At 43.8% G+C, this 26,403-nt stretch overlaps 1 long non-coding RNA gene across 1 annotated transcript; it reads right to left on the bottom strand.

Annotated features, from left to right (window-relative positions):
* Positions 1 to 2,361: 2,361 nt before the first annotated feature.
* Positions 2,362 to 24,029, bottom strand: LOC128116325 (uncharacterized). The gene is made up of 4 exons (XR_008220431.1): positions 23,835 to 24,029; positions 6,045 to 6,315; positions 3,860 to 3,903; positions 2,362 to 2,598 (listed from the first exon to the last, which is right to left on the bottom strand). It is a non-coding gene; the product is annotated as an uncharacterized LOC128116325 (long non-coding RNA).
* Positions 24,030 to 26,403: the final 2,374 nt, after the last annotated feature.

Below are 26,403 nucleotides of genomic sequence, written 5' to 3'. Positions count from 1 at the left end.
CCAGGAGGATGAGGTAGGCTGGGAATAGGGCAGGCTGTTGCAGGACTAAGGGTAAGTCCAAAGAGGCCGGAATGGAGGACAAGGAGGAGGATGGTCCCCCTTGATCCCCAGCCTAGTGTGGCAGCTTAGATTCCTGGTAGAAAGAGGTTTTACAGTTTGGTTGAGTCACAAAGGACTGGGGATATGCTAGAAGGGTTTTGTTTGTTTAGTTTGGTTTCTGTTTTTTTTTTTTTTTTTTTTTTTTTAAGACAGGGTTTCTCTGTGTAGCCATTGTCCTAGAACTTGCTCTCTAGACTAGTTGGTCTAGAACTCAGAGATCCACTTGCCTCTGCCTCCTGAGTGCTGGGATTAAAGATCATCACCACCCACTAGAAGGAAATGCAGAAAGGGGTCACCAGCCAGATAGTTTATGTTTTTAAGACAATGTGAATGGGATAGTTTTTCTGATTTATTTCTTAATATGGCTGTTGCTATATAGGGCGATAATTGATTTTTGTTTATTAATTTTATATACTGCCACTTTGCTGAAATAATTTATCAGCTGTAGGAGTTTTCTGGTGGAAGATTTAGGGACTCTTATGTCTAGGAACATATAATCTCCAAATAAAGATATTTCAGGATCTGCTTTTCCTACTCCTATGCCTTTATTTTCTTCTCCTGACTTACTGCTCTAGCAAAGATTTCAAGTACCATATTTAGTAAGAGTGAAGAAACGCACACTCTTGCTTGTTCCTGACTGTAGTGGAGATACTTTTGAGGTTTCTTTTCCCACTTAGTATAATTTTTGCCATAGGTTTACCATATATAGCCTTTATTTTGCTGAAATACATTACTTTCAAGGTTTTTTTTTTAATCATGATTTTGGATTTTTGTCAAAAGCCTTTTCTGTATCAACTCAGATAATCATGTTTTTGTCATTGAGTCCATTTATGTGTTGTGTTACATGTATTGATTTCTATATGTTGACCTGTCCCTGCAACTCTGGAATGAAACCAACATGAAAATAATGAATAACATCTTTGATATGCTATTAAAATTGGTTTATCATAATTAGTTTGTATTTATGTACATTAGGGAGATTGGTTTATAATTTTATTTTTTATTGTGTGGTTATCTGGTTCCAGTATCAGGGAAATACTGCCTTCATACAAGAATTTGGTAAAATTCTTTTTTCTACTCATGGAATGGCTTGAGAAACATTGGTGTCAGTTCATTTTTAAAGGTCTGCTGAATTCAGCAGGGAATCCATGTGGGCCTGGAATTTTTTCAATTGGAAACTTTGTAGTTTTTTTTAAATTACTACTTCAATCCTGTTATTTGTTATAGATTTGTTTAAATTGTTTTTCTCATCTTGGTCTCATTGTTATAAAAACCATAGATTGTTGTACCTAGAAATTCACTAATTTCTTTTAGATTTTTCCAATTTTGGAGACTATAAATGTTTGTAAGTCCTAGTGATTTTTTAATATTTCATTGGTATTTGTTATAATGCCTCCATATTCATCTCTAATTTTTATTCATTTTGGTCTTCTTTTTCTTTTGGCTAGTTTGGCTAAAGGTTTGTGGATCTTGTTTATTTTTTCAAAGAACCAATACTTTGTTTCACTGCTTCTTTATACACATTTCTCTTTCTTTTCCATGACTCTTGGTATAGGAAGTCCAAACCTCAAGAAACATGGACAAGGTTCTCGAGAATAGATAAAAGTTCCTGACCAGAAACTGGAGAGAAGTGGGATTTCCCAAGGCATGGAAGAAGGAAAAACTCCAGCTTGTATCCAGGTTGGGGAGAGAGGGAGAGGGGGAGAGGGGGGGAGGTGACAGAAGGCCCCGCCCCCTTCTTTGGGCACAGGCTGTAGAGGCTGATATCGCCCAGAGGCTCCATGAGACTTGCCACCCAGCCATTTGGGCAGTGTGCTCTCCAGGACTCAAAGGTCATAGGCAGCCACTTCGGTGAGCCGACAACACAGTGGTCAGCGAGGATCCTGCTCTCAAAGCACCTGGCACCAAGTAAGACCCAGAATTGAAGGGCTAGAGAGATGGCTCAGTGGTTAAGAGTACTGGCTACTCTTACAGAGGACTTGGGTTGAATTCCCAGCACCCACATGGCAGTTTACAACTATCTGTAACTACAGTTCCTAAACAGACATACATGCAAGCAAAGCAACCAATGCACATAAAACAAGAATAAATAAATCATTAAAAAAAATTTTTTTTTTAAAGACCCAGAATTGAAGCTGAGCCCAGGGTGAAAGTCTCCCGACTGACCTTCCACATGTGTGCACCTCCCTTCCCTGGAGTAGGGACTAAACAGGAGCAACTAAGTGTTTGAATGAAGGAGAGACACAAGGAACCTGGGAGAGAAATGACATTCACTAGTGTATTAAAATAGCCTTCTGCTACATTGTAACATGAGTCATGCTTTGAGAACAAGATGTTTAGATGCTACAGTCTATCATTTAACATCCTGTGGTCTTCCATTCCACAATCATGATGAATATGACCATGGTGTACACTGTGGCCAGAGACTTTCCCAAAGCCAGGTTCATCCTCACTCACAGCAGTACTTCCATCATCCCGGTAGAAGGCCTAGAGACAATCCTGTTGAACGACAGAAAATCCATTTACAATTTTTTGACACCAGCATGAATGGACAAGATCCATACATGTTCTAAGGTCAATTTATCTGTACTAAAAACCATTAATTTCCATGACTGTTTGACTAATGTGTTAGAGGCTTTGTTCTCAGGGGTGTGGGCTCCTTGGTGTGATGGAGGTCTGGGCTGGGGAGAAAACCCATTTTACAGTCCCAACATTGCCTCCCACCAAGAATGTCACTTTAGGGTAAGGTTGATGTGTAAATACACAATACCCAGCTAGATTTTAATTTCGGATAAGAATTAGGATGTATTTATGCTACAGGGTTATTTGGTGCCTACCATCAGTTCCACATGATATTCAATGTCAGACAAATAATATTTGTTTTTAGTATAAATATAATCGAAATATTACTTATTATCTGAAATTCTAATTTAGCCAGATGTTCCGTGTCCCTCACTCTCTCTCCACATTTGACCATGGCCCTGAAACCTTAGCACAACTGACTCCATGATGGAAGTACCATTCAAGCTGTAAAACTCAGCACGTAGACAATACCACCTGTCAGAACTACCACAAAGGCCTAATCCACCAAAGTCCATAGTTCTGGGAAAGTCTCTAAATGTATGAACTTTGCTTTTGGCTTCTGTAGTTCTGCTTCTGGCTAACTGTTCTTGTTAACTGAAGTATGTCAACCCAGGATGTGGTTTTTGTGCTTTAAAGCTCCTCCTGAGAAAGGCTCAGTGTGATTCCTCAACTGAACACGGGGATCCCAGGGTAGTCACTGGCTGGCTAGTAAAGACTTTCCATCGGCTTACCATGTCTGAGCAGTCTTCTCCGATGAATAACCCACAACGGGACAATTCTGCTCTGAGCAAGTCATGCAAATTCTAGAAGCTTCAGTTTCTTCATTTGAAGCATTAAACATAGTCACATTTGCCTTACAGAGCCAAGAAATGGATCAGGCAGGGTAGAGAGCCGAGAAATGGATCAGGTAGGGTAGAGAGCTGAGAAATGGATTAGGTAGGGTAGAGAGCAGAGAAATGGATCAGGTAGGGTAGAGAGCCGAGAAATGGATCAGGCGGGTTAAGGTAGTTACAGTGATTGAGGTCCTGTAGCGCCGCATGCTCCAGATCGTGGTTATAATGCAGGCAAGTCTACATGGAGTGAGACAGACCCTGGTTTGATCTGCTCTGCTTGGAGATAGGTGCTCTACATACCCATAGAGTGGACAATGATGGTGTGTACCTCATGGTGTACTTACATGGCTTGAGTGAGTTCATGGATGCTGAGATCTTAGCCCTGTACCTGGTATGGTAAAAAATATCCAATCATTGCCAGTTAGTTACTACTGCAGTCATAAATTGTACGTAACATCAGAATGAATCCAGGAGATTTGGAAATGGATCTGAACCAAGGTTGATTTTTTGAGGGCTGAGCGCTGTGGGCAATATATTCTGCCTCTAGTTAGTTATCTGAAGGCGACAGGGACTGTCAAAGTTTATCTGGGGAAGACATTTACAGTTTTTTTTTCTGAGTATGTTAAGAGACAAAAATAATACCTTCATGAGCATTTTTGAAGAGCCTACAATTTTTCCCCAGATTTCAGTCCACTTCTATAAACTCAGAAGAAACCAAGGCTGATGCCTGTTTTACTGCAGGCAAAAACATCCTTTATAAACAAACCACGGGCCCATAGCAGCTTCAGATGAATTGACAGCCCGAGGCTACAACTCTCCCTGTTTATTAAATGAAGTAGGCCCAATCTAGGTCAGAGCATTAGCAAACGGGGAGCCGGCCTGCCAGATTTCTCTAGATCCCTGAGCTCAGAGGGAGATAAAAGAATTAATCAAGCAAAGCCCGGCAGGGGGTTTCTCCGGGTGGGGGTGGTGCACGCCTCTGATACTTTTAAAATAGAAAAACATTTAAGAAGTAGCCACATAGACCCTGCAGAGAGAGGAGCCAGATACTACTCACATTAGTAGTAATTTTAAATGGTTTTTTAGTTTAAAAATTTTGGGTATTTGTTTAACTGCTTCTCATGGACCATCAGAATTGGTTTTTTAGGAACCTTGGAAATTTAATGGAAAGTGAACTGCTAAAGGTAGCGAGCAGGTCCCAAGACTGCACCAGCAGACAAACAGGAAACCCAGCCTCCTCTCTGTCCCTGTCTAGGGCTCAAATCTACCCTCCACTTGGGGAGCTGGGTCTTTCTGTTCCCTTTCTCCTTTCTTTCCTCCCAATCTTTGTTGTTTTTCTTCATGGAATATTTATCTTCTAAATCCTTCAGAATCCAGTTTCCACGTGGCTGCTTTGTAAGCCACTTCCAGTACTTGCTAGGTTTAATTGCTGAAATAATCATGCATTTCCCAAACTGTCATTGCCGAGTGTGGAGGGGTGAGTACCTGCGTACAGCACTCGACGGATGATAAACAGATTTACATCAATCAAGCCTCATAGTTCGAACTGACATGAAGATGCCCCTTGGGAGTGACTGAGCTCTATTTTAATTTTTTTTCTCGTTGAACCTGTCACTTCTTTCATATTTCTTCAGATGCAATCAAGGCCCATCAGTAACTTGAAACTGTGTAAATCAAACATTTCTTTAAAAAGCAGTTGCTTTGAAGTAATGTAGCCCTCAGAAAACAGTTGTATTTTCTTAACCAATGATAGACATTTTCAAGTGCACAAGGCTTATCACAAAGCCCCTTCTGAAACTCTCAATGGTGTTATAGGCTGAATGTTTGTGTTCCCACCTGGATGTTCATATCTGGGAGTTCTAGTTCCAGTGTGTGGTGTTAGGATGTGGGTCTCTGGGAGGTGACTAGGTCATGATTAGTACTTATGACAAGAACAAACAGACCTTGGTCTCCTTTTTGAGGATGGAATGCAATGGTCGTTTCTGACCCAGGAAATATACTGGACTGGACACTGACTTGCCAATGCATGGATTCTGAACTTGGAGCATGCAGAATTTTAAAGGACAAATTTCTTTCTTTTCTTTTCTTTTTAAAGTCACTCAGTGTGGTAGATTGAATTTTTAGAGTTCAGGTAAGATAGTACAGACTACCACACACATAAGACCAAATTAGAGCCCTTTATTGGCCAGCAACTGAGAGCAGGCTCTTGCCCTCAAGGAACTCTCCGCACTCAAGCTTAGGGGTAGAGTATTTTTAAGGCAAAACCCACAATTCCATCATTGACAGGTATAGGTTAGGGGAACCTGCTGGCATTGTTTTGACTATACATTCAGCAGAAATGTTGGTTATACATCTGGGTTATGGCATGGTCCTGGACAGGGTTATGGAAAGTCCTGTATGTGTTACTAAGACAGACATGACTGTTCAGGGTCTTAGGGGTTGAAAAGCATCTATGCAGACACAAAATAGAATTAGAGCAAGATCAGGACAAAAAGTTACCTTCATCACTTCAGAATGAGAATGACCTACCTAGAGCCGTATGTTTGAATCTTGGTCTCCAGTTCCTGGAATTGTTTGGGAAGGATTAGGAGGTGTGGCCTTATTGAAAGAGGTGTGTCACTGGGGACAGACTTTGACGGTTCAAAAGACTTGCCATTCCCAGTGTGTCTTTCTCTGTTTTCTGTTTGTGGAACAAGATGTGAGCCCTCAGCTGTTCCTGCCACCATGCCTTGGCTTCACCGTCATGAACTCTGACCCTCTGACACTGTAAGCCTCTGTAAGTTGGCTTGGTCATGACGTCCTACAACAGCAATATAAAACAAAACAAAACAACAGACACCTAATCTATAATAATTTGTTACAGCACCTCAAATGAGCTGAGACAGAAAACTGGTACCAGAAATGGAAAGCCACTTAGACAAAAAATGTAAAACTAATGAGCAGCTTCAGAATTGGCCAAGGGGGAAAGATTGGAAGCATTTTGAGGGGAGGTAGGCCAATTGTTGTGTAGCAGTTTCTTCTGCCATTGAGTATCCTGGGAAAGCTCCTTAAGACAAAAAGTAAACAACTCAAAATAGCCTCAGGAAGTTCCTGGAACAGATCAGAATCACTAGGTCCCTTCCAGCCAGAGTAAACAATAAAGACTGCTCAGTCACTCTCAGATGAGCAGAGTTGCAAGAAGATTGAGATCAGTGGAGCTGCCTGGAAGAAGTTTAGACCAACTGAGTCACTTGGGGAGGACACTCCCCGAGCTGTTGAGCCCCCTGCAGGTTGTGCAGCGTGCTCCAGGTTTTCGACATCTGTGAACTGTCACCTGTGCTGAGGTGTCTTTGGTGATGCAGCTGTTTCTGAATCATCTCTGTTCCTGTCAGTCATCCCTCACGCATATTCCTCTAAGTGGAACTCACTGTGTCACTAAATTGGACTTTGGTGGTGTCTGAACGTGGGTCTGTTGTGGGCTCCCTGTCTAGGATGAGTAGATGTGTGTGTTGTGTTTCCCCGGGAAATCTTGTCGCACAATATTCGTAAATGCCAATGCTGTCATAAAGGGTTTTTTTTGTTTTTGTTTGTTGTTTTTGTTAGGGGTTTTTGTCTTGTTTTGTTTGTTTGTTTTTGAGGCAGGGTTTCTCTGTGTAGCCCTGGCTGTCCTGGAATTTGCTCTGTAGATCCATGCCTGCCTCTGCCTCTGAGTGCTGGGGATTAAAGGTGTGAGCCACCACTACCTGACTATCATGAAGGGGTTTTTTTGAGGGTGATTTTGGTGAGGTCTAGAAAGAAAAGGAAAAGTGGGAACGTTTCCATCTTCCGAAGAATATATAAATAAACACAAGTAGAATGTTGGCAGACATGGGAATGGTAAAGGCGTCTCTCACGATGTCTCAGAAGGAAATTAAGGACATGCTACTGTGTGAGCATATCCCCCCAGATTCATGTACTGGAAACGTAAATCTTGGTGCAGCAGTGCTGGGAGGTGTGGCTTGTGGGCGGTGTGGCTTGTGGGCGGTGTGGCTTGTGGGAGGTGTGGCTTGTGGGAGGTGTGGCTTGTGGAAGGTGTGGATCAATACTCTAAGCAGGGCCAGTGGACTGGGGATGCCTCCTGAACTCTTCTGACATGTGAGGACAGGATGGTCTTCCCTCTCAAAGGACACAGTCAAGTATAAAATTAACTAAAAGGACATGAGAGGGCTCAGTAGGTAAGGGAATTTGTATCTAAGCCTGATGGCCTGAGGTCAGTCCCCAGAACCCACACAGTGGAAGCAGAGAACTGACTCCCACAAGTTTTTCTCTGACCTCCAAACTTGTGCCATTGCATGAGGAGAGAGAGAGAGAGAGTCAGACAGACAGACAGACAGACAGACAGACACACACACACACACACACACACACACACACACACACACACACACAAATCAAAGGTGGGATGAGAGAAGAACAAAATGGACAGGGAGGTCTGTCTAGGCCACTTGAGGCAAATGTGGCAAGATTTCTGTCAAGCTGGAGTTCCCAGGGAGAATCAACAGAAAGCTAAATGCCGTGCAAAAGCTGCCAGAGCCTCTAATGCCAGAACAGCGGTTCACAGAAGACATACTGATAAGGTCTGCAGTTTAGAAAAACGGTGAATTTTAGCCTAGGGGTGGGCAGTCATGCTCCCAGAGCATATGACACAAAGTATAAGGGGCCCTTTCAGCAGCCAAGTGTGACTGTGAAAAGACGAGGGTCACAGTGTTGAGCCAGAACCTTTCAGAACTGGGAAGCCCATTCTAGCGCCGGGCACAGCAGGTTGCAGTGCCCTCTTTGGGCTGGAGCTGGGCCAAGTCACTCAAGCTAGCCCTTCTGAGGCCATCGAGGGTGGGCAGATGCTCAGAAGTCTGTGGTAGCAGTGGTTCCTCAACATGAGGAGGCTGGATGGTTCGTGGAGTCTGTCTATAGGTTTATGGAAGGCAGTGTCCCGGTCCAGGCTGCAGTTTGGATTGTCCTTGGATGAACGCTGAATTGAAGTCATGAGCTCTCTTTGCACTGCACTGCACAAAAGCTAACCCCTCTTTTTTCCTGTACCCCTAGCTTCCCAAGACCCGCTGGGCTGACACTCACATGGATGAGAGGTCCTGTCACTCTTCTGTAGAAACATTCCATTAAATAGTGCTAACCTGCGAGATTGGTCTTTGGAATTGTGAGGCTTCAGAACTATGAGAGATCGATTTCTGCTCACCTTAGACCACCCAGGTGTCTTGTTTTGACACCGCAAAATGACTGGGACATTGTTGGTCAGTCTGGACATGAGCTTGGGATGCAAAAGTCCACTTGTATTTGGTGTCCCAGCATCCACTTAGGTTTTATTGTTTGTTTCAGAAATGTGATTAACTCCCACCCAGGCTTTTCAGAATCTCACTGAAATGTAGCCTCTCACTGGGAAAAATTCACCTAATTCAGAATCAGTAATGATTGGTTTTATGCTGGACAGGAGAAAGGAAATTCAGCAGCATTTATTTCATTAACAGGAAGAGTGCCATTTAAAAACCAAAATGAAACAAATAAAACATGTCAGGGGAAGGTAGGATCAACCACAGGCAGAGACTGCTCTTTCAAAAGCAATTCTTGTCAGTGTGATCTTTGGATGGAGGTTGAAAGCTGAGCTACCTGGTAAGAAAGTCCACAGGGCAGAGGTCCTGGAGAGGATGTTAAGGTCTCTCACTAGGGAGCAGTAAGTCCAAGTGATCTTCCAGGGGAAGAAACGTGTGAGGAATTTGCCATAGGAAATGGAATAGGAATGTATATGAATTAATTATGTTAGGGAGAGAACCAAGAGTTGGCCTTGCTTTTGTGTTCTGAAGTTGTGCTCCAGTTGCCAGATAAGGAGCCTTGGAGCGCTGTTTCCCAGGCCCTGGAATTGAAGAGCAGTGACGGCCAGTACCTGCTCAAGAGACACGAACTGCTGAGGAGACATTAGCGGGGGAAGGATGGTCCTCTGCCCTGTGGTAAATGTATGGAGGGTGGAATAAACGCTGTGATAGCAGCCCCAAAGCCTCATGAGTCTCCATTCGGCTGCTTGGTTCCTGCTTGTCGCTCAGAACATTGTGAGGGTGCTTGGCAGGCAGCCTGTGCGAAGTCCCACCAGTCTCCACAGCCCCAGAGTTCTCTGCTGGCTCCTAGGAAGTCAGTGAGCAGGTGTGAGAGAGGAGAAGCCACACTGTCACACAAGGCAAGTTTGCAGGGGCGGGTTTGGAAGTGATGCCTACAAGCCGTTTGTCGGTGCTCGGTTACACTGGTCCCTGGAAAGTCATGGTCTGGCAGTCACTGTCTGCAACAGCTCTGAACCATGAAAGGCAAACGTTTTGTGGCTGGCCACTTGTCTCTGTAATTTATGTACGAAGGAAGGGTGTTATGAAGTCAAAGGAGCCCAGTTGCATGGCATGCACATTCATGTGCATTTGTGGGATTTGCATGTGTGCATGTGTACACATGTGGATAGGTGATGGGTGGTGGGAGAGGAAAAAGGAATTACAGTTATATTTAAAACGAGTGTTAGAAGAGAAATGTGATTTAAACAATGAAGGCCAGTGGAAAAGGATTATCTTTTTTTTTTTTTTTTCTCGAGACAGGGTTTCTCTGTGTAGCTTTGGAGCCTTTCCTGGAACTCACTCTGTAGCCCAGGCTGGCCTCGAACTCACAGAGATCTGCCTGCCTCTGCCTCTCGAGTGCTGGGATTAAAGGCGTGCTCCACCACTGCCCGGCTCAAGGATTATCTTATAAAAAAAAAAGACAGCATGGGCAAAGGCATTGGGACATTCATTCATTCATCCAGATTCCCCAATCTGACAGTACAGCTATATGGAAGACAGACACATTCCTAATCTCATTACCTTACTGACTAATGAAGGGAGACAGATCATGAAGAGCTTAAAAGTAAAGATATAACAGAAAAACATTAAAAATATGTTGTGTGGGGGTGGTGGGGAACTGCATCTCTTTCAATAGGTATAGGGTGAGAATGCATGTTGGAGATAAAGATAAGGAAAGTAAGAAAGACAGGAAAGGTCAGCCAGGAAAAGATCTTTTATGCATAAAGGAGGATTAAGGGAGGAGACATCAGAGACACAAAGTCCAAGGAGAAGACCAGTCCTTTGAAAATGACCTTTCCAACCTGGTCACACATGCCTGTAACCTCAGCATTTGGGACATGTTGGAAGGAAGATCTTGAATTTGTGATTTCAAAGCCAGCCTGAGATATATTGCTAGATCATGTCTCAAAAAAAATCAAGCAAACAAATAAAGCAGACTTTTTCTGTAAGCCCAGGACAATAAGATGAAGACAAATAGCCCTACTTCATGATTCAATGGCCCTTTGATAAACTTACCAGTTCATCTCAAGCAGTCTGGGGTCAGGGAAAAAGTCAACCATCTTGTATACCAGGAAGAAAATAATCATTCTTTACCCTACCAGTATTCTTCACAGAGTTAAAACCCCCAACACCCGGTGTTTAAATGGTTTTCTACCCTTGAGGCCTCTTCCTGACAAGCAGGGCTTTCTCTTTCCACTGCTCTGGAGCAGTGGCTCTCAAGCTGTGGGTCATGACCCCTTTGGGGGTTTAATGACCTTTTTACAGGGGTCACATATCAATATCTGGCATATCAGATATCTGCATCATGATTCCTAACAGTAGCAAAATTAAAGTTATGAAGTAGCAACAAAAATAATTTTATGGTTGGGGGTTACCACCCCCAACTGTATTAAAGAAGGAACTGTATTAAAGGCTCACAGCATTAGAAAGGTTGAGAACCACTGCTCTAAGGTAAATTTGCTGGTGGGATACTCTTTTAAGTCTGTGAGCTTTAGTCTTTGTAGAATGCAAGAAATGCAGCAGCTTCTTGGGGGCTTGTCTGGGATTCCACAGATTATGCCCCAAAATATGAGCTCCAATGAGTCTCTCTCTCATCTAGCCTGTTAGGTTACCATAGCACTTCTCTCATGCTTTGGGACATCTTTATGGGACTCTTCTGCTGTTTAAAAGCATGTAGTGTGGCAGCCAATCTGGAACTCAGGTACAAGGCTCTCTATGGATGGTTCTGACCAGTCTTTGACTCTCCTCTTTGGGAGGAGCCTGGAACATTGACCAGCTACACAAATGTTCCTCTTTCTAACCAATCAATGGATGTGAAAGACTGAAGGAAGCTTCAAGGCAGCAGAGTCTGGCTGAGGCTACTTAAGGTAGAAATCTGAAAGTCTTTTGGAGGAACTTGGACCCCAACCATCTGAACAGGTATCTGGAAGAAAGATCTATCTACTCTCTGAGGACTCTCCTCTGGGATAGAGAATGTGCCACTGAGACTCCTCCAGACATCTCCTTTCTTGGGTGTCCTGGGTATGCTGTGATGGAACTCCCCTGTAGTGAGTTCTCAGAGGACCCTGAATTGGAACTGATTTAACAACCTCCTCCCAAGATGGTGCAGAAAGCAAAGAAGGAAGCTTCTGCCCCTCCCAAGCCAAAGCCAAAGCAAAGGCCTTGAAAGCCAAGAAGGCAAAGCTGAGAAAGGCATCCACAGCCACAAAAAGAAGATCTGCACATCACCCACCTCTCAACAGCCCAAGATGCTGTGGCTCCAGAGGCAGCCCAAATATCCTCGAAAGAGCACACCCAGGAGAATCAAGCTTGACCACTATGCCATCACCAAATTCCCCCTGACCACTGAGTCAGTCCTGGAGAAGATGGAGACAACAACAACACACCGTGTTCACTATGGATGTCAAGGCCAACAAGCACCAGATCAAACAGGCTGTGAAGAAACTCTATGACATTGATGTGGCCAAAGTCAACATCCTCATAAGGCCTAATGGAGAGAAGGCATATGTTTGGTTGGCTCCTTATTATGATGCTCTGGATGTTGCCAACAAAATTGGTATCATCTAAACTGAGTCCAGCTGGCCAATTCTAAATATACTTTTATACTTTTTCACCATTAAAAAAAAAACCTCCTCCCTGAGGACTAGCTTTTATGGTTCCAGAAGGCATCATGAGAACTTCTAAAGAAGGAGAGCAACCAACAGTCCTATCCAACTATAGCACCTATGAACCACAAAAATGACCAGCATGGCACAATAACCTTCAGAATGCAGTAGTAGTGGCATGCATACCTTGGTAGTAACCAACAGCTCTCCGATTGGACTTAAGATTGGCTTAACAAGAAAGAAATCAAGCCTGGTACTGGAAACTTATCCAACCTATCCATCTTCTCTCTTGGGTGTCCTGGATGGGCTCTAATAGAACTGCCCCGTGGTGTCCCACTGAGTGATCTGACACTCAGAGATTGATTATTCTGTCTATATAATAATAATCTCCCTAGGCAGAGGTGGACTTTCCCCCTTTCCTTCTCCAACAATAGTTAAGGACTTAGAGAATTGGATTCTCAAGGCAAATTCTCAGACATTTTTATGTCCCCAGCACCCAGGGGGCAATAGAAAATGGTATATGTGGTGGGCCCTATTCACAAGAAAGAGATTTTTACTCTGGATTCCATCACCACAGGCCATGACTATCCAGGCCTAATAAAGTCATAGATCTTGGAAGGATCCTGTCTTTAGGAGATCACTTTATAACCCCGTTTGCCCCAGAACTCAGGAGAAAATTTTGAAAGATTTCCCTGGAACCTTATAACACCCTAGAAAACCTACTCACAAGTGCTATGAAGATATGCTGCAATTGAGATCAGGAGTAATCAGGGTAAAAGGAATTATGGGAGAGAGGAAAGGCTGCCTTTTTGATGGCTGCCCTCCAAACCAGAGGGCTGCTAGGACCCTAGGTGTCTTCGTCCATGTGATGTTATAAACGTGGAAGGATAGAACATTTCAAGAGGGATGCTCAAGGCAGAAGTGAGGCCTGGAGTTGGCTATAATTGTCAACAGCACACTGAAAATTAGACTGTCTCCAGGGAAAGAGGCCCAAGAAAACAGACTGTGAACCATTTCAGTTCATCAAGAATAGGACTGAAGGGGCTTCTTTGCTAAGCTGTAAATCTAGCTAACCACTTTAATTTTGAACTGAAATTGTGTGTGTGTGTGTGTGTGTGTGTGTGTGTGTGTGTGTGTAAAGAAATACCAACAGGTAGCTTAGAAGTGGTTCACAGATGTGTTTAGAAGAATAAAGAATGATGATGGAAGAGATGTAACTCCTATTGCACAGAACAGCTTTCCTGGAGATCAGAGATACAACCTTCCATAGGTGGATTTTTCTTTGGGCCTCCAGCTCACAAAAACTTCACAGAGACTTGTTATTAATTATGGAAACTTGGCCTGTATCTTAGGCTTGTCCCACTAGCTCTTATAACTTAAATTAGCCCATTTCTATTAATTTACTTTCTGCCTCATTACTTTATTACCTCATTTCCACACTGCCCATCCTGCTTGCTCTGCATCCAGAAATCCTGCCTAGCTACTGGACATTCAGCTTTTTATTAAACCAGTCAGAATGACACATCTTCACAGTGTACAGAAAGATTATTCCACAGTAACCTCCTGCATTTTTAATGAGCCCCGAAGTGATGTAGCTGTGCTTACCTGACTGTGACTGCACTTTGTCTGTAGCTGTACCTCTTGGCATTTTAAGCCAACCATGTTATTGTTAAGAACCATCACCATCTTCCAAAAGAGACTCAAATTATTTAAGAATAAATAGGATCTTGACTAAGACTGTTACAGAGATTGAATTAAGGTGGAATGTAGGTAGATAAACACATGGTGTTTAAGACCTTCCCTTCCTTGGGGACAAAAGGGAATCATGGTCACCTAGACAGATATTATGCTGCCAGCCCTCTGGATGCAAGTGTTTGGGCTCTAACAGGGTAGAATGAAAATTTCAAAGATGGAATGAGTTATCAGCAGTGTACCTCCCTAGACCAGGAGAGAAGAAGAAGAACCATAGGGCGATGTCTGTCCTGGAAGTGTGGTTCGGACTGTAGGGTCGTCTTTAAGAACAGCACCAGAGAATGTCTGTGAAGGGATCCAGGCTTCTCCCACCACTGACTTGGGAAAGGTGTCAGAAACTCCCCCTGAGACTAGAATCCTGACAGAATTCTAGGTCAGGAGAGAAAAATCATCTCCTTTTTGCTTCATGTGTTTTTAAAGAGCAAGGACATACTTGATTTGCATATGAATTTAGCACTGATGTTAGCTAGTAATCACTCCAATGATTTGAACACACCGAATATCTATTATGTATGAGGAATGAGGCTTGAACAGAAGAATTCTGAGAATGAATGAGGTAGAATGCTTTATTTCCCAAGGCTCAGAAACTCAGTGGGAAGTGTCATTTAAGCGGATAGGTCTGATATCTTAGGATAAACATTGTACACATTGTTACTGGGCAATTGCCCTAAGGCCAACTGGAGGACACTGGAGAGAGTTTCATTGGAAAAGGATACTTTAATTGAGTCTTGTTCTAAATGTCAATAAAAAGCAATAAGCACTAACAGTATTTATTTGTTTTTCCGTTGGTGCCCTGATATAATACCCTGGCCAAATCAATTCAAGGTAGAAAACATACAGTGTATCAATGAGGGGAAATCAAGGCAGCGGAAGCTTAAAGCAGCTGGTCAGATCATATTCCCAAACAGGAAGCAGAGAGAGTTGGATGCTTCTGCTCAGTTCAGCGTCTCCTTTTCATTCGGTCTGAGCCCAGGGAATGGTGCCACCCACAGTGGGCAGGTCTTTAAGCTTCAATTAATCTAATTGAGATAATTCTACCAAAGCTTGCCCAGACACCATCTCCTAGGTGTTTCTGGATCATGCTTAACAGTTGAGATTAACCATCGCAGCAAACAAGCAGTTTCTAAGCTCAGCTCCTGTCAGGTCCACCTGCAGCAGCAAGACTTACAGCATCTTGGGATCTTAACATTTTTCACCTTCACAGTAAAATAAATGCAAATTACTTGTCATATTGGAAAAAAAAATCTAAGACCCGTTCATTTGTGAAGCTGTGGGAGAGACAAGGTTGGGCGAGAGGAATGCAGAGTGGTGTGGCAAATGCTATCAATGAGGGAGCCATTTGTCTTTGGTCCAATAATCTTACATCTAGAAATTGGTTCTGATCACACAGTGTATAAGCATAAGATGATAACTGCTTGGTTATTTATTGTGGCTTGAGAAACAGGAAGTCACTGACACTTAGATGATCTTCAGTGGAAGGGAACAGTGCAGCCGAGAGAAGACCCAGGACGTGCTCCCTACGTGCCCATGTGGGGTGCTCTCTAGAATGGACTGCTTAGAGAGAGGAGGGCAGAGCACTGTGCACTATACTACCTTTGCACTTGGAAGACAAAAGTAAGAATGCGTTTTATTTTTTTCTTAAAACGGCTCCCTCCAAACCACTGGAACATTAAATCAGAAACGACCAGAAGCGGTAGCCTATCTAAAATTCCAAGAACTATACCATTATTTTAAAGTAATCTCCAAGTGAAAGAAAAGTTGCAATTTTGGTACAAATAACTCCACAATCATTTTAGGTGAGTTGCTGAAATGGTATTCTCTCCACTCCCCAAAACTTACTGTGAATGTCTTGGCAACATAATATACCCATTAATCAGGGACTTTAAGGTACATGATTACCATTTGTCCCCAGATGCCATCAGAGTTTCACTCTCCCTTCCATATTGACCCATGGTACAAATGGACGGGGTTGAGATGCATGTGTTGTGTGAATTCTCCACAGCCTGGACCAGCCCCTCATCCTTCCTTCACATCCTTCACCCTTTAAGATTTTGAAGACTTCTAGCAATCAAACTTAAAACTGACAGCAAATAAGTCTCTGGTAAATACCCAAACCGTGGGGATTAAACAACTCATTACTAAAACAATGAATGGCCCAAAGAAGAAATCCAAGAAGAAATAAAAATTTCCAGGAACTAAACAAAAATGAAAACACAACACAACCTCTGGGACACAGTGAAAGCGGTCCTGTGAGGGAAATTTGCAACTCTAAGTGCTTACATTTAAAAATCAGAATGAACACAAATAAATGATTTAATGATAAAACTAAAAATTTGGAAAAACAAGAACAAACTAAATTAAAACCCAGTCAACAGCAATAAAGAAAAGGAAAATGTGAGCAGGAATTAATGAAACAAAAACAAAGAAAAGCAATACAAACAAACAATAAAAACTAATTCTTTGAGAAGATTGACAGACCCTTGGCCCAACTAACCAAAAGAAAGAAAAAGAGAGGACCCAGTCAGAATCAAACATGAAGAAGGAAACATTACAGCTGACACCAGAGAAATTCAGACTATTATAAGAGAATATTTTAAAAACTGTACTCCATGAATCTAGAAAAACTAAAAGAAATGGATGAATTTCTAGATTTGGCCCAAACCAACAAAATCAAACCAAGAAAAGGCCAGCCACCTAAACAGACCCAAAACAAATGAGATTTGCACACCTTTAGTCCCACACTCAGGAGGCAGAGGCAGGTGGATCTCTGTGAGTTATAAGCCAGCCTGGGCTACACAATGAGTCCCAGAACAGCCAGGGCTACATAGTGAGAACCTGTTTTGGAGGGGTGGTGGGGAGGAATAAAAAGTTTTCCAGCTAAGCAAAGTCCAGAACCAGAAGGATTGACAGCAGAACTATAACAGACTTTCAAAGAAGATCTATAGCCAGCCCTTCCTAAACTATTTAAAAAGAAAATAGGAAGAGAAGGAGCACTCTGAAAATGCTTCTATGAAGCCAATATCACTCTAAGATCAAAACCAGATAAAGACATAACAACAACAACAACAATCTCCAAGCCAATATCCTTGGTGAACACAGACTCAAAAGTATGCAATAAAACACTTGCAAACAGAATACAGATACACATAAAAAAGGATTATATACCATGTGTAAGCAAAGTGTGGTGTAAACTCCAATCTAGTGAGTAGGAAAGCAGTTGACTGGGGGACAAGCTGCCAGGCTGTCTCATGAGTGTAGAGAGCAGCGGCTGGGTGGGAAGGCAAGTGGATTTTATATGACAGTCCGCAGGAGGGGTCTCAAAGCTGATGCAGGCTGTTTGGGTTAATCAGAATGTACTTTGTCCCTGGCAGTCCACTGACAGAGAAGGGAAGTGGCGGCTTTCCTGACAAGCAGAAACTCACATTAGGAGGTTTCTGAGGTTTTTGTTTACTCAGTAGGAATCCTGTTTACCCAGTAAGAACCCAACCTGGGTTAGGCCTGGGCTGTCATCTTCGGACATTGTCAACAGCACTGCCCTCTGGGGCCCACTCTATGATCTAACGCCACGATCAAGCTGGCACTGTCCCTGAAATTTTGCTGGTTTTGTAAAGCCCCGAGTAGTTGAATATGTTTCCAGTACCAGACATGGTTTCCCTCTTGTTGATGTAGTCTTAAGTCCAATTAGAAAGCTGTTGGTTGCCGGGTGGTGGTGGTGCACGCCTTTAATCCCAGCACTCGGGAGGCAGAGCCAGGCGGATCTCTGTGAGTTCGAGGCCAGCCTGGGCTACCAAGTGAGTTCCAGGAAAGGTGCAAAGCTACACAGAGAAACCCTGTCTTGAAAAACCAAAAAAAAAAAAAAAAAAGAAAGCTGTTGGTTACAGCCAAGGTATGTGTGCCACTATTACACTTTTAGGGTTATTGTATCATGCTGATCCATGCTGTGGTTCACAGGTGTTACAGCTGAGTAGGACTGTCGATTGCTTCCCTCCTTAGAAAGCTTGGGTGGCACCTTTTGGTAACATGAAAGCTAGTCCCCAGGGAGGAAGATTTCAAATCAGTTCCAGTTCAGGGTCCTCTGAGACCTATGTCTAAAGTGCATGGTGTGAATTACCTTCCACCTCTGGGTGGGTGCAACCAACAAGAGGACTTCTTGTGCTTGATGTTGGGGCTTTTTTTGGATGGTCTTTGGCTCTCGGAGGGAGAATTGTCATCTCAGATGAGAAATTTTCATTTAAACTCTATGTGTATATTTGTACACAGACTTATGTGTATTATAGGGTTTTTTTTTTTAAAAAAGATAAATAGTTAATACTATGGTTCCTTATAACTTTTTCAGACATTCTCAGTGTTATTTTACTCTCCTCCCTTCTTCTGTATATATCTATATCCCTTCTATATTATATTTATAAGAGCCCTCCCTTGTCCCATTCCCCAATCAGATCACTTATACCCTGCTGGGTGACCTGCCTAGCCCTTATGGAATACTGAAAAACTGAAGCCATCTTCAAATACTTTCCAAAAGCATAAACACAGGAGCTGCACAAAACAAATTGACAACTTAATGAGTTATCAGAAAGTGTTCCTCCCCCGAGAAGTCCTGAAAACCTGGAAGTCAGGCAGATCTTCCATGCAGCATCCCCATCCTGACCCCCTCTGAGAGTCCTTGCTGTGGAATGCCTGCGGTGGTTTGAAAGAAAATGGCCCCCAAAGTGAGTGGCACAGTTAGGAGGTGTGGCCTTGTTGGAGGAAGTGTGTCACTATGGGGATGGGCTTCAAGGTCTCCTTTGCTCAAGCTTCACTCAGTGTGACACACAGTTCACTTCCTGTTGCCTGAAAGATGTAGAACACTCAGCTACCTCTCCAGCACCATGTCTGCCTGCACGCCACCATGAGTCACCATGAAGATAATGGACTGAACCTCTGAATTGTAAGCCATCACCCAAATAAATGTTTCCCTTTATAAGAGTTGCTATGGTCATGGTGTCTCTTCAAAGCAGTAGAAACCGTAACTAAGACAATGCCATTATACTATCAGATGTAAATTCAGAACCTGCCTTCAAATTCTTCTATCTAGTCTACTCCCCAACAGTGAGACTTTACATTTGTTCCTTGGTTCAAAAGGTTTTTAGCCTGAAACTTCAACTAGACTGAGCACAGTGGGGATATGCCTTCATAGTAAGTGATTATCATTATAATGTGAGGCAAATGGATCAGCTGGAGGGCATTGTCATCTGGCTGCCAGATTGTCCTGAGATCACAGTGTCACCACGAATGATCAGACATGTAACTCTGTCATGGCGGGTTAAGGAACCAAAATATTACCGAAGAAAGCCTCAGTGCTCATGTCCCATGAGGAAAGTCACAGTCCCGAGGGACTGACAGCAGGCCCCATGACAGCATGGTGAGGAAAGCCGAGCGAGGCAGGGCTGCTGCTTGTGCTGTGTGAGTCAGAGGAGAAATGCGATTTCTCTTTTTTAAAATTTAAACAACCATTCAACTTCCATTTTCTACTCATTTCATATGATTTTCTGCCTCTCTTCTAACTTATGTCTTTCTAGACCCAGAACTGAAATATTGTAAAAATGGACATAATGTTCTCTGCCCAACTGTTCTCTGAGTGCCTGAATCTTGTAACCACACAAAAGTACAATGGATGTGCTTCATTTAGAAGCCTTGTAACTCTAATGCCAGGAAACCTTTAATACATAATAAGATGAGACTGCCTCCACCTGGCTGTTGTATGTATTAAGTGACAAGCACATGGTATCTTATGGGACATGTGGATGGGCAGAAAGAACCTAGGAGGTGGCTGAGGTGGACGGATGAGTCTAAACCGAGCAGGAAATGGCTTGTTTGCAGCAGCTCACTTCCTGGCCTGATGGCCTGGGGCCACTTGCCTTGGTGATGCACTGAACTCTGCTCTGGTGAATGAGGAGGTAGCTGTGTCTACAGGAATGCTCTGTGACTTCACGGCAACACCCACTGTGCTCTCCTGTTGACTGTGTGCTTGTGAGACTCCTTCCAATGTCTCATGGACTCAAGAGGAAGTAGAAATTGGAGACGACACAAGACTTTTGAAAAAGAAGACATAATCCTTTCGTTCGAAAGCTGGCAATTTGGTCATTTCTGTTGTTTGTATCAAGACAGGAAGCATCTCAACTGCATCCTGGATCCATGTATATAAGACAATGCAATTATTATTGGGTATGTGTGCATGGTGCATGGGGGAGCACATTTGCCACGATACATGTGTGGCCAGAGAACATTGTAGATTTGGTTATCTCCTTCTACCTTTACAGGAGTTTCAGAACTCCAACCTGGGTCATCAGGATTATACAACAAGCACCTTTATCTTGCCACCCCCTTATTTAGTATTTTAAATTTCTTTCATATTGCTTGATCTCTGTAAACCTGAATTGCTCACAGATACAATGGTGATTAAAATAGTATATAAAGAATATAAAGGATTTTTTTTCAAGCTTCATGTCATGGTTTCTTTCATGCTCTATCTTTTTGTGGTGGATAAGTAAATAATAACGTAATTGAGAGTGAAAGTTTAAACCTCAAGTGTCGCTTTATTGCTTTAGAATGGCCATTCTCACCGTATAGAAGTCCACTGAGATGTATAGTTTGGGGTGGGGCAAGTGTCTGAATAGCTCTTGAATTAGGCACCTTTCTATTGCTCTGATGAAACCTCATGACCAGGGCAACTTAGAGTAGAAAGAGTTAGAGTCCATGATGGTGGAGCGTAGGCATCACAGCTGGAACAGAAAGCTGAGGGTCACATCTGGATTGGCAAGCAGAGAGAACAGAGCCCACCTCCAGTGACACACTTCCTCCCACAAGGCCACACCTCCTTAGCTTCCCTGAACAGCAACTGGGGACCAGTGTTGAAGTATCCACGTGAGACTATGAAGGACATCTTATTCAAGTCACCACACATTCTTAAAGGAGCTTTGTGATGGTTTTGTTTGCGGGTTAATTAGAATAATGTGTTTTATTTTAAAAATAGTACTGTGCCCCCGGGTTGTGCTGAGATTAAATGCAGCAGTGAACCTTTGCTTGTTTTGAGGCACTGAGTCCACGGGCCACCTCCGTGTGTGTGTGTGTGGTGCCTCTAGAGGCCTGTGAGAGGCGCTTGGCTCTGCCACCTGCTTCCCCCAGCAGGACATGGAAACAGTGGCCATCCATGCGCATGGCACAACTGTGATATTGCCCCTTTCTCTCGTGCCTCTGTTTCCAGTCCATAAGTGTCTCAGCTGTTGCCTCTCAGTGGATGCCCGGAGGTTTGGAGTCTGATAGGGAAGTTTTAATCAGGAATATAACAGTCACACTCAGCTTTTCTTCCTCTTGGGCAAAGCTTTACATATGTTTGCTTTCTGGAAGAAAATGAAAGTGTGGTAGATAAGGGAACGGTACTGGAATAACTAGTCAAAGTGTAAAACCTTAAGTGAAGCTTCATTGTGTGCTGCCTGTCTTCTTCTGAGCTTGAAAGAAAAAGTCAAATTAAAACGGAAGGTTGGTGGTGGGGTTCAGTTTTCGTTCTGGGTTTCAGAGCGCTCCTTCGGGGCCCTCGTAGCCTGAAAACAGCTCCAGTTATTCTGTTCTAGAACTGTCTCCAGGGACCTTGTTCTAGTTTTATTCTGTGACTGTGACAAGATAGCCTGACCAAAAGCAACTTATGGGAGGACAGGGTTTATTATGGCTCACACTTCCGGGTCACAATCCATCACTGAGGGAAGTCAGGGCAGGATCTCAAGCTGGATCTTGAAGTAGAAACCATGGAGGAAGAATGCTTGTTGGCCTGCTCTCATGCTCATAGTTAGCTTTCTGATACAGTCCAGAGTCAACCTGCCCGGGAAATGGTGCCTCTCACAGTGGGCCCTCCTACATTAATTAATAATCAAGACAATTCCCCATAGACATGCCCACAGGTCAATCTGATCTGAGCAATTCCCAGATTCTCTTCTAGGTGACTCTAGGCTGTGTCAAGTTGACAGTTGAAGTTAGCTAGGACAGGTCTGTTGTTTCACAGAGCTACTGAGACACAGCTTTAATCTGGATTCGTTCAACATTTGCTTCCTGCCATGGTGCTCATGATGTGGGACCAAGGACTCGGAAGTCTGGATGCTTCCAGGAGATTCCTTAAGTATCACCTTTGCCCCCTGGCCTTCAGTTCTGTTTTCAGCCATTCTCTATCTGCATGCAGAAGAGTCACTCTGAGGAGGCTGTTGAACTGCCCTAGACCCCTTCACTGGGGTCCCTTGTGGGGACTGGCCACAGCTGGTCCCATCAGCTTCTTCCCTTTGACCCTTGACCCTTTCCTCCTCCATTCCTCCCTCCCTCCCTTCAGTGCTGAGTGCATTCCATCCCCAGAACTTCTGGGTTCGAGTCTCACAGCATTCCCCCCCCGCCCTCCCAGATGAATATACGTGCTTTTCTCTTCGGGAAGTGTTTTTCAGGAACTCTTTGCTACGCCTTGTGTCAGAAAGTTCTCAGATGTCAGCAGCTGAGCGGCTGGTGTCAAATGGGAGGGAAGGTATGAGGTCCTTCATTCCCTGCTGTCTGGGGGCACTAGGATCCCAGGCAATAATTATTCTAGTTAACTCACAAATGAAGACACCATACAGCTAGTTTAAGGAAGTAATCCAAACTCTGTATGTCTTAGTGAACTTCTGTGTGGTTGGATTGGTCATTCCGAAGCCATGGGCTTCATACTTTTGCTATCATTGTATTTTTATATACTTATCCATCATGAAAAAGAAAAAAAGCTATACTGTAGTAAAAATTAGAAAAAAAAAAAGGAAAAAATGTGTATCTTCTTTCACGACTCCTGTGAGATTTAAATATTTAATTAGGTTCAAAATAAATAATTTTGTGGTGACCCACCATCACTCAGAAAGCCTTTTGTAACTCCATGTTTTTGTTTCTCAAACGAGGACAGGAAGTTGTAAGCATGTGGAGCGGAAGGTTGTGGGAGAGAGGACTTGGAGGTCTTGGTAACTTTGGATAAACCATGCATAGCATCAGAGAATGAAAAATGTTTGGTCTTGTGAGAAAGTGAGTGTGGGTGCTCCAGATGAGGAGCTCTGGCAACTAATGACTGCCAAGAGTCAGTCTTTCTCAGAGATGAAGCCCCTGATTGGTTATCCAATACCAAGTGGTCAGTCCTAAAACTATACATATGAGCAACACTAAATGGACCCAGCAGGTTGTATTTAGATATAAGTAGCATTATATAATTGTAATGTTATTATATATGTTACAATATTGTCATTCATATAAACATACGCAACAATAATAGTTAAGGAAGAAGAGGCTAAAAGAGGAAAATCAGCGTAATTGAATTTAAAAAATCCCGCTGAATTATTTTTCTCTAGACTTTTGAGCCATATGATCATCAAGGAAACATATTTAAGTGACTGCATCCCAGGCTGGCCTTACACTCACTATACAACACAGACTGGTTTTCAATTAGCAGCAATCCTCCTGCCTCTGCTTCCTAGGTGCTGGGGTTATAGGCATGTGTCACCACACTTGGCTCTTTTCTCTTTAAATAAGAATTTCAAATTTAGAGAGATTTCTAAAACCATAATCTGTGACCAGTCTGCCTCTCCCCTCACCTTGCAGCCGGGGTGTCCTCTGCTGGCCTCTGATTACATCCAGTCCTTGGTCTGCCATGCCAAGCACAAAGCAGCTGTCACATCTGAAATCCCACTGAATGCAATTTGTGTTCTTTGGTGACTCTGACTCTTGCCGAGCTGCGGCCTCATTACTCGGGACGTAAAGGATGATTATTTTCCAGCAGTCAGGCAGGACGCGCTATTAGAAGCCTGGCAGAGAGAATGCCAAAATCAGTCACCAGGAACCGCACATCTGAAAAGCACTGCTGCTACATTTTTAGAATTTTAGTGTCTGAAATGAATAAGCTTTAAATTTTCTATTATTCTTTATATCCGTCATAATTCAACAGCCTTTTCTTTCTTTTGTTTTTCCTTATGGGGAGTTGAATTGTAAGCGTGTTCCACCATGCCCGACTTCAACAGCCACTTACTGAGTGTTCATTCTGTGCCCGGCCTTGTGTTAGCCTGAGGCTTCCTTCCATAGCGCATCCCTCATGGCTTCTATGGCCCAGCAGAGAGGACACTATCATGCTTTCGCAGTCTCCACAAATGGGTGGCAGATCTGGTGGCTGCAGGTCCAGGGTTCTGTCAATGGCAGGAATCAGAGAGGGGGTCTCATCACGTGACGGTGCTCTACCCTGGTAACCAAGGAAGGGCGGAGGCGGGAGGGAGCATCAACCTGGCTCTAGTAGGTGGGTGTGGACTCAGTTGTTAGGGGCAGCAAGCTGAGCAAGAAGATGGCCGAGCTGGAAGCCACGGGAGCTGACAACCCGTGGAAGCGTGTGACAGGAGAGCAGTGAGGATGAAGGGTCCTCTGCAGGTGTCATCTGGAGGGTGAGAGTGACCAGCCACAGCAAGGACATCGATAGGTCCCTGAGAGGACCGGAAGTGTTGTGCACAGGGTCTGCAGGTGGCGAGTACTTTGCCAGCATTGTAAGAATTGTCCCCCAAAGAGGTGAGATGCACTGACCGAAGCAGGAGCTGGCTCAGTTTTATGGAAGAAATTTTCTTTTTGATTTATTTGTCATAAGCGGAAAGCTTTTTTTTTCCCTCTTGAAATGACTGCATGTTCCTGGGTAGATCCTGGACATCTTGCTAACAAATAAGGCTGAACACGGAAGAAGAGAACCACCCCTTTCTTCTGAAACTCCTTGCCCAGAGCAGTGGGGTAAGCACTTCAGAACCTGTGGTGTGTGGTGTTTGTAGTGAAGCAATACATTGGATCTTAGCTGAAAAGCTGAGAAGTGACCCCCATGAACACACACACACACACACACACACACACACACACACACACACACACACAGGGCTTAGGGGTATATGCCTGGAATCCCAGAACTTGGGAGGCTGAAACAAAGCAATTGTCATAAATTCAAAGCCAGCCTGGGCTACATCGTGAGTACCAGGTTAACTAAGACAAGATCCTGTCTCAAAATAACCATTAAAAAAAAAGTGTTGCGCTGCCTATCCCTCTCCGCATTTCCCCAGCGCCTCCCCTGTTAGCCGCCCCTCTCTTCTCCTCTCTGACTCTCCAAAGCTTCATAGCCAGACCCCGAGAGCCACGCTGCTCCGGGGATGGGCCATGCATCAAGTATGCCATTGCTAAAACACCAGAACCGAGAAAACCAAGTTTGGAAACCCACGGCCTGATGAGTTATCCCGTGCTCACCTGGCATGGAAGATGGCCCCTGGTGCTCTAGTTTGGCCTCTCTAGGACTTGGCCTCCTGCTCATCTGCAGTGGCATCCTCTTCTCTTTGGACCATCGTTGGAGTTTGGTTGTTAAACAAGCATCTTGTCAGTCTCTTGCCTTTCCTCTGTCAAGTCCACCTGGTACCTGACACCTCAGCTCAGGTCTCCATCCTGACTCTGCCCTACCCACGTGGACAGGTTGGAGGGGAGTAGGCCGTGGGCCCTGCAGGAACTTGCCTTCCTGGGAACTTCTCCTTTACACTTGGGGTATGTTAGTTACTTCTTGTGGCCATGGTAAAATGACCATGACCAAAGCCAACTTATGGAGGAAAGACTTTATTTTGGATTATGGTTCTAGGGAGATATGGGTCCATCATGGCCTGGAGGTGTGACAGCAAGTGACGGGCTGTGGTGGCAGGAACAGAAAGCTGGGAACTCACGTCTTCAACCACACACACTGGAAGTGGGAATGAGGCCATGGACACCCAAAGTCCAGTGATGGACTTTCTCCAGCAAGGCCACAGCTCCTAAGCCTCCCCAGTCAGCACTGGGAACCGAGTGTTGAGATACCCAAGCCTGCAGGAGATGTTTTTATTCAAACCACCATGGGATTATTACAGCAACTGTCATACAAGGTGAGCTTGCCTGATCAGTAGGGCTCTGAGTTTAGAAAGCCTGTGTCCTTCCTCACAGTATTGACATGAGGTAAGTTCTTAATGAATGAAGAAAAAAAAAAGAAATAAAAAGGAAAGGAAAGGACGTGACTGCTCCTAGGTATGGTGGAGGAGAAAGTTTATTATAGATAAAAGGGAGAACATAGTCAGAGGCAGGAATATCTGGGAGAGTCCAGAATGACCAGGACCCGACTGAGCTGTGCCA

This window comes from Peromyscus californicus, unplaced genomic scaffold (genome assembly GCF_007827085.1).
Source record: "Peromyscus californicus insignis strain IS unplaced genomic scaffold, ASM782708v3 Scaffold_20__1_contigs__length_68692818, whole genome shotgun sequence".
NCBI lineage: Eukaryota > Metazoa > Chordata > Mammalia > Rodentia > Cricetidae > Peromyscus > Peromyscus californicus.
Note: the sequence above shows the minus strand (reverse complement) of the source record. Positions and strands in the feature narration are given on the sequence as shown.